Genomic DNA, 7,338 nt, shown 5'->3' on the forward strand with positions numbered 1-7,338 from the left:
TTGCAAAAATAAACTCAAGACTGCTTTTTAACGTTAGCATAGGTCAGAACATCACTGTTTCTTTTACATTACACAGAAGTGTCTTGCACACAGTAGAAAGCTGTTAAATATTTGTTGAATGAGTGAATAGATGAATGGATAATGAATACCTACTATTATGATGTTTAATTTTGCCTATAAAACATGAAAATGAGACTATATGAACTGAAAGAATAAGGACTAAGACTAGTAAAATCTAAATTTCATGCTTATTTTTCAAGCCTCAGATTTCCTTCTGTGGATTTGCTCCTATAGTTCTCCTGACTCAGCCCAAAACCTGTGACAAGCTTAAAGGAGATCTGTCATCCCCAGCCAGCCCAAATTGAATGCAAAATACTCCTGTATCTCAAGTATGTTTGATTACTTCCTTTTGTACCTTTCTTTTAGTTCAGTTCAGTCGCTCAGTCATGTCCAACTCTTTGCGACCCCATGAATGGCAGCACGCCAGGCCTCCCTGTCCATCACCGACTCCCAGAGTTCACTCAAACTCACGTCCATCGAGTCAGTGATGCCATCCAGCCATCTCATCCTCTGTCGTCCTCTTTCGTCCTGATCCCAATCCCTCCCAGCATCACAGTCTTTTCCAATGAGTCAACTCTTTGCATCAGGTGGCCAAAGTACTGGAGTTACAGCTTTAGCATCATTCCTTCCAAAGAACACCCAGGACTGATCTCCTTTAGAATGGACTGGTTGGATCTCCTTGCAGTCCAGGGGACTCTCAAGAGTCTTCTCCAACACCACAGTTCAAAAGCATCAATTCTTCAGCGCTCAGCCTTCTTCACAGTCCAACTCTCACATCCATACATGACCACTGGAAAAACCATAGCCTTGACTAGACGGACCTTTGTTGGCAAAGTAATGTCTCTGCTTTTTAATATGCTATCTAGGTTGGCCATAACTTTCCTTCCAAGGAGTAGTCGTCTTTTAATTTCATGGCTGCAATCACCATCTGCAGTGATTTTAGAGCCAAAAAAAAATAAAGTCTGACACTGTTTCCACTGTTTCCCCATCTATTTCCCATGCAGTGATGGGACCAGATGCCATGATCTTCATTTTCTGAATGTTGAGCTTTAAGCCAACTTTTTCACTCTCCACTTTCACTTTCATCAAGAGGCTTTTTAGTTCCTCTTCACTTTCTGCCATAAGGGTGGTGTCATCTGCATATCTGAGGTTATTGATATTTCTCCTGGCAATCTTGATTCCAGCTTGTGCTTCTTCCAGCCCAGCATTTCTCATGATGTACTCTGCATAGAAGTTAAATAAGCAGGGTGCCAATATACAGACTTGACGCACTCCTTTTCCTATTTGGAACCAGTCTGTTGTTCCATGTCCAGTTCTAACTGTTGCTTCCTGACATGCATATAGGTTTCTCAAGAGGCAGGTCAGGTGGTCTGGTATTCCCATCTCTTTCAGAATTTTCCACAGTTTATCGTGATCCACACAGTCAAAGGCTTTGGCACAGTCAATAAAGCAGAAATAGATGTTTTTCTGGAACTCTCTTGCTTTTTCTATGATCCAGCGGATGTTGGCAATTGGATCTCTGGTTCCTCTGCCTTTTCTAAAACCAGCTTGAACATCTGGAAGTTCATGGTTCACGTATTGCTGAAGCCTGGCTTGGAGAATTTTGAGCATTACTTTATTAGCATGTGAGATGAGTGCAATTGTGCGGTAGTTTGAGCATTCTTTGGCATTGTCTTTCTTTGGGATTGGAATGAAAACTGACCTTTTCCAGTCCTGTGGCCACTGCTGAGTTTTCCAAATTTGCTGGCATATTGAGTGCAGCACTTTCACAGCATCATCTTTCAGGATTTGAAAGAGCTCAACTGGAATTCCATCACCTCCACTAGCTTTGTTCATAGTGATGCTTCCTAAGGCCCACTTGACTTCACATTCCAGGATGTCTGGCTCTAGGTCGGTGATCACACCATCGTAATTATCTGGGTCGTGAAGATCTTTTTTGTACAGTTCTTCTGTGTATTCCTGCCACCTCTTCTTAATATCTTCTGCTTCTGTTAGGTCCATACCATTTCTGTCCTTTATCGAGCCCATCTTTGCATGAAATGTTCCCTTGATATCTCTAATTTTCTTGAAGAGATCTCTAGTCTCTCCCATTCTGTTGTTTTCCTCTCTTTCTTTGCACTGATCGCTGAGGAAGGCTTTCTTATCTCTTCTTGCTATTCTTTGGAATTCTGCATTCAGATGCTTATATCTTTCATTTTCTCCTTTGCTTTTCACTTCTCTTCTTTTCACAGCTATTTGTAAGGCCTCCCCAGACAGCCGTTTTGCTTTTTTTAGGATTTAATATTAGTTCATCAGAATGAAAATATGATCTTCCTTCCTAGGATTTTTTTCAGTTGCCCAGTCATGTCCAACTCTTTGTGACCCCATGGACTGCAGCACAACAGGCTTCCCTGTCCTTAACCATCTCCCGGAGCTTGCCCAAATGCATGTCCATTGAGTTGGTGATGCCATTCAACCATCTCATCCTCTGTTGTTCCCTTCTCCTCCTGCCTTCAATCTTTCCCACCAATCTGGGATTCAAAGCTATGGCTTTTCCAGTAGTCTTTCCTAGGTAAGCAGGTTTAATCTAGATTTCCATCAGCAGGCATCTGTATATTGAAACGTAATTATTTGCACAGATCAAGTTCAAGTTTTCAGATGCTTAGTGAAGTTACCCTCTAGTTTTCCCACTTCATGCACTCCTTTCTCCCTAAAACACAGATGCCTAAGCCTGGCAGAGGCTAGAGATCCAAGGTATTCCTGGTAAACTCACCATGCATGTTTTCACTTTAGTGAAAAATTCTATATAGTTGGTATTAAATAACTAATTAAAATAGTAGCTGAGTTTACAAACATCTTCAGATACTTGTTTCTAACAAACTGACCCTTTCCCGAGACTTGGGTTGGATCCCTGGGTCGGGAAGATCCCCTGAAGAAGGGAATGGCAACCAATTCCAGTATTCTTGCCTGGAGAATTCCATGGACAGAGGAGCCTGGCGGGCTACCGTCCATGAAGTTACAAAGAGCTGGACATGACTGAGCGACTAACACACTTTCACTGTTTCCACATTAAATCAAGATAACGTCAATAAGATATAAATTGCTTTTATTTAGGATTGTTATTGTTCGTTAAAATAAACTTCTTTTTCCTAAGTTCAAAATAGTAACTTCCTTGGAAAAATATCAAGAGGTAAAGTCTGTGATATGAAGAGAGAGATGCCAATCTAACAGAAAGACTATGTCTTATCAAAAGACAGAGCAGCATCAGGAGGCCTGAGCTCTTATCTTGAATTCTTAGTCTATCATCTACTAACTAGATTTCTTTAGCATCTTTCCATCCCTCAACTTTTTTCCTTTAAAAAATGGGAATAATAAAATCTGCCATGCTCCACAGCTGAGAAAGTGCTACTCAAATCTATTGAAAAACCACAAGGTCTTCCCTTAATGGATCCCCACACTTTAAAAAAAAAAAAAAAAAAACATAGATTCATCTCTTACCAACAAAATGAATGAGATATAAGCTGACTTTGTCCAAGTCAGATATTTTATATACTGTGAAAACTAGCATAATTTCAATGAACATTATAGGGTACTGCTGCTGCTGCTTACTTATTTGATAGTAAAAGAACCTAAATTATTATTGTCAACCAAATGTCTCCTGGGAGACATGAATGAGGTCTGCTGCTGTTGCTGCTGCTAAGTTGCTTCAGTCGTGTCTGACTCTATGTGACCCCATAGACCGCAGCCCACCAGGCTCCTCTGTCCCTGGGATTCTCCAGGCAAGAACACTGGAGTGGGTTGCCATGTCCTCCTACAATGCATGAAAGTGAAAAGTGAGAGTGAAGTCATTCAGTCGTGTCGGACTCTTGGCGACCCCATGGACTGCAGCCTACCAGGCTTGGGATTTTCCAGGCAAGAGTACTGGAGTGGGGTGCCATTGCCTTTTCCGATTATAGGGTACACTTGGCCATTATTACATTCACCCAGTCCCTCAGTCAAAAACCAAACATTTATTGAACACTTGTATGCAGCTTTGTTGGAGGTGTGGATATCAAAATTAATAAGACAAAATGAATAAGACAAACAGTTAGAACTGGACATGGAACAACAGACTGGTTCCAAATGGGAAAAGGAGTGCGTCAAGGCTATATAGTGTCACCCTGCTTATTTAACTTCTATGCAGAGTACATCATGAGAAACACTGGGCTGGAAGAAGCACAAGCTGGAATCAAGATTGCCAGGAGAAATATCAATAACCTCAGATATGCAGATGACACCACCCTTATGGCAGAAAGTGAAGAGGAACTAAAAAGCCTCTTGATGAAAGTGAAAGTGGAGAGTGAAAAAGTTGGCTTAAAGCTCAACATTCAGAAAATGAAGATCATGGCATCTGGTCCCATCACTGCATGGGAAATAGATGGGGAAACAGTGGAAACAGTGTCAGACTTTATTTTTTTTTTGGCTCTAAAATCACTGCAGATGGTGATTGCAGCCATGAAATTAAAAGACGACTACTCCTTGGAAGGAAAGTTATGGCCAACCTAGATAGCATATTAAAAAGCAGAGACATTACTTTGCCAACAAAGGTCCGTCTAGTCAAGGCTATGGTTTTTCCAGTGGTCATGTATGGATGTGAGAGTTGGACTGTGAAGAAGGCTGAGCGCTGAAGAATTGATGCTTTTGAACTGTGGTGTTGGAGAAGACTCTTGAGAGTCCCCTGGACTGCAAGGAGATCCAACCAGTCCATTCTAAAGGAGATCAGTCCTGGGTGTTCTTTGGAAGGAATGATGCTAAAGCTGTAACTCCAGTACTTTGGCCACCTGATGCAAAGAGTTGACTCATTGGAAAAGACTGTGATGCTGGGAGGGATTGGGGGCAGGAGGAGAAGGGGACGACAGAGGATGAGATGGCTGGATGGCATCACTGACTCGATGGACGTGAGTCTCAGTGAACTCCGGGAGTTGGTGATGGACAGGGAGGCCTGGCGTGCTGCCATTCATGGGGTCGCAAAGAGTTGGACACAACTGAGTGACTGAACTGAACTGAACTGTATGCAGCTCTGTTGGAGGTGGGGATATCAAAATGAATAAGACAAACTGAACACTCCAGGAGTTTACACCCAATCAAAAGAAAGAGGGAGGAAAGGAGGGGGTTTAAAATCTTCAAAAGAACTAGTATCTTCTATCACACCCTTCATCATAGCAAAAATTTTTAGATGTACCATATAATACTGCATAACCCAATGAATGGAATTTCAGTTGACTGACTGACACAATGTCCTTTGGATAGTTAAAACATTTACTAGTTCTGATTTTACACTTTTTGTGCTGGTTCTTCTCCATTTGAGCCATTACCCACGCTGCTGCCCCCCCCACCACCACACATTTTCACCCTTCTTTGTCCCTGGGTGGGGACTTACTTTTCAGTAGTGCTGGCCCTTTTGTCAGCTGGTTTGGCCAATGGCAAATGTGATGGGGGGGGAGGGGGACACAGGGTGGGGAAAGAGAGAGAGTTCTTCCCACTCTCTTCCTGCCTGGGACCTCAGACTGCCAGTGGCAGTATCTCCACTATGACAGCTCTGGGCAGGGTCTCCCCTTTCAGGACTGGTTCTCACTAAGCCTTCAGGAAGAGGGAGAAGCAGGTACAGCTTCCAGTTTCTACTAATTCCTGGGCAACCTCAGCATCCCTTGTTAGTTCCCCTAAACTACCTACACCTCTGTAAATAATTCATTCAATGCTCTTCAAAATTATATATGACTATACCTTATGTTCAGAGAAGGCAATGGCAACCCACTCCAGTACTCTTGCCCGGAGAATCCCATGGACAGAGGAGCCTGGTGGGCTGCAGTCCATGGGGTCAGGAAGAGTCAGGAACGACTGAGCGACTTTACTTACACTTTTCACTTTCATGCATTGGAGAAGGAAATGGCAACCCACTCCAGTATTCTTGCCTGGAGAATCCCAGGGACAGAGGAGCCTAGTCGGCTGCCATCTATGGGGTCGCACAGAGTCAGACACGACTGAAGTGACTTAGCAGCAGCAGCAGTAGCAGCAGCATACCTTCTGTTCCTGCTTGGACCATTATTGAAATCATTTTATTCTCATATTTTAAGCCTTGCAGTTGAGAGGATGGAGTAGGGGGTTCAGATATTTGTTTTGAGAACTTATAAACTTGAGGCACTGTGGTTTATATAGCACCTTAGGATGTCATAGCCTGTTATGTGTAAACAAGTCACTATAATACTGTGGATAAATCAACTTGGAGATACTGTCTTAGAGTGAAGGTTAAAGAAGATATGTATAAAAAACACATAAATGCTATCTGTTTATTGATAATAAACACTCCACAGTTACCAGTTCCCCATGGCCTATTTTTTTAGAGGGTGAAAGAGATGATATTTGAACTCAGAGGGGAAGAATGCAGAGATTGCCAAACAAACAAACAAGATGATAGGGAACCACATATGTGCAAGGTAATGAGAAGTCACAGCATGGTCTTTGAACAGTGAAAGATTCAAAACATTCACTGGGTTGTAGAAAATATGAAGGGGTCAATTTAGAAAGGACTTCGAGTGTCATGCTAAGGTGTTTGAACTACTGAAGGCTGCTAAGCAGGGTAGTTGTTGAAAGAGAAATGCAGATCCCCACAACCCCTCAAGCTGCTGCTACAGTGCCAAGGGCTCTGCTCCTGTCTCCTAATGGAAGGCTGACCTCTGTGAGAGCAGTCAAGATGGGCACGTGCTGGCAGGAGGCCACTGGCCATCCAGCGGCAGCCTCGAAGAGCATGGGCTGGAGTGGGCAGAGGCTGGGAATAGTCAGAGCAGTTGGGCTTTGATGGTCACAGGGAGGGGAATGAGGACTGGAGCACCAGAACAGGCAGCTGGCAAGCTGGACTGACCACCTCACAAGGCCACTTCAACAAGTGTGGTTTCATTGTTGGTTGTTTCTTTTTTTTCAATGGACCTTAAACTTACATTCAATAAAGTGCACATATCATAAACATAGAGTCTGATTAATTTTTACATATGCATGCACAGATGTACTCACACTGACGTCAAGGTATAGAGATTTCCAGCACCCCAGAAAATCTTATGACTCCTCCCAGTCAAGAATATTCCCTTCCTGCCTTCAAGTAACCATTGTTCTGACTTCTATCATTGTAGATCAGTTTTGCCTATTCTTGGATATCTTACCAATGGATTTGTATGTCCTCTTTGGTGTCTGGCTTCTTTGACTTAACATTTTGTCCCCAAGATTCATCCATATTGTTGAAGCATCACCCTCATTCTTAGCAAGCAT

Source organism: Bos indicus x Bos taurus, chromosome X (genome assembly GCF_003369695.1).
Source record: "Bos indicus x Bos taurus breed Angus x Brahman F1 hybrid chromosome X, Bos_hybrid_MaternalHap_v2.0, whole genome shotgun sequence".
Classification (NCBI taxonomy): domain Eukaryota; kingdom Metazoa; phylum Chordata; class Mammalia; order Artiodactyla; family Bovidae; genus Bos; species Bos indicus x Bos taurus.